Source organism: Chrysochloris asiatica, unplaced genomic scaffold (assembly GCF_000296735.1).
Source record: "Chrysochloris asiatica unplaced genomic scaffold, ChrAsi1.0 scaffold00105, whole genome shotgun sequence".
NCBI lineage: Eukaryota > Metazoa > Chordata > Mammalia > Afrosoricida > Chrysochloridae > Chrysochloris > Chrysochloris asiatica.
Window position 1 is genome coordinate 10115623 of NW_006408623.1, and position 2025 is coordinate 10117647.

Consider the following 2025-nt stretch of genomic DNA (forward strand, 5'->3'; position numbering starts at 1 on the left):
AGCTCTTCCCCATTTGCATTTTGAGTGCCTTCCAACCTGACGGACTCATTTTCCAGCACTAAACTGACAATGTTTCTCTGCTATCCATAAGGTTTTCAGTGACTAAATATTCAGAAGTAGTTTGTCATTCCTTCTTCCTAGTCTGTCTTCGTCTGGAAGCTCATCTGAAACCTGTCCACCACGGGTGACCCTGCTGGTATTTAAGATACCGGTGGCATAGCTTTCAGAATCCCAGCAACTCACAAGCCACCACAGTAGACAAACTGACAGATGAGTGGTGGATACTAATAGTAGGAGATTTTAACACTTCACTTTTAATGAATGACAGAACGACTAGAAAAAAAAACCTCAACACAGACACAGAAAACCTAAACAACACAATCAACAAATTCACCTCATAGACGTATACAGAACACTCAACGCAACAACAGGACAAGTACATTCTTTTCCAGCGCACATGGAACACTGTTCAAAATAGACCATATGGTAGGCCACAAAGCAAACCTTAATAAATTAAAAAACATCAAAATACTACAAATCATCATTTTAAATCACAATTAAAAGTTAATGGGTAATGTTGTGGATGTTATATGCCATCGGGTCAGTTCTGACTCATAATAACCCTGTATAGGGTTTCCAAGGAGCAGCTGTTGGGTTTGAACTGCTAACCTTGTGATTAGCAGTCCAATGTTGATCCTACAGCACCGCACCAGGACTCCAATGGGTAATAGATAGAATAAAAAAATCATTGAGTGACGTCAGAATGAAAATACAATTGACCCAAACCTTTGGAACACAGCAAAAGCGGAGCTTAGAGGGAAATTTATAGCAACAAATACACACATCCAAAAAGAAGAAAGAACCAAAATCAACACCTTAACCAATTCTCCAACAGCTAGAAAAAGAGCAGCAAAGTAAGCCTTCTACCACCAGAATTAAAGAAATAATAAAGGTTAGAGCAGAAATAAGTGAAATAAAAAATACAGAAACAATAGAAAGAATTAAGACAAGAAGTTGGTTCTTTGAAAGAATTAATGAAATCCACAAACCATTGGCAAATGTAACAAAAGAGAAGAAGAAAGAGATAAAAATAACATGAATAAGAAATGATATAGGTGACTTCACAACAGAACCAACTGAAATGAAAAGGAATAATAACAGAATACTATGAAGAATTAGTTTCCAATAACTGAAACTCTACAAGAAATGGACAACTTTCTAGAAACACACGAGCTGCCTAAACTAACACAGGCTGAAGTAGAAATTTTGAACAGCCCTAGAACAAGAGAATAAATTGATCAAGTCATTAAAAAATTCCCAACTAAAAAAAGTCCAGGCCCAGATGGCTTTACTGGTTAATTCTATCAAACATTCAGAGAACAGGTGGCACCCAAACCACTCACAACTGTTCCATGATATAGACAAGGATGGAAAACGCCTGAATTCATTTTATGAAGCAAGCATAACTCTGATTCCAAAACCAGGCAAAGACATCACCAAGAAAGAAAATTATAGATGGTGTGGAGCTGTGGGCTAATGCATCAGATTGCAAAGTCGTTTGAACAGCAAGGTCAGTGGTTCAAGCTCACCAGCTGCTCCTTGGAAACCCTATACAGGGTCACTATTGGTCAGAATCAACTCAATGGCACTTAACAACAACAACAATTCCTTATGAAGACAGCTTCAAAAATTCTTCACAAAATCCTAGCAAATAGAATTCAACACTATATCAAAAAAAATAATACATCATGACCCAGTGAGACTCATACCAGGTATGTAGGACTGGTTCAACATTAGAAAAACAACTTACATAATCTACCATATAAATAAACAAAGAACAAAATCGCATGATCGTAACAACTGAAGCACAAAAGGCATTTGACAAAATCCAGCAATCATTCCTGATTAAAAAAAAAAAATCAACAAAATAGGAATAGGAGGGAAATTCTTCAACATATTTAAGGGCATATATAGCGTAGTGGTTACGAATCGGGCTGCGAACCTTAAGGTCAGTGGTTCGAAACT

At 37.0% G+C, this 2025-nt stretch overlaps 1 protein-coding gene across 1 annotated transcript in view; it reads right to left on the bottom strand.

The window, feature by feature from the left end:
- TTC40 (tetratricopeptide repeat domain 40) overlaps nucleotides 1-2025 on the bottom strand; it is an 88218-nt gene that overhangs the window by 71800 nt on the left and 14393 nt on the right. The window lies entirely within an intron of this gene.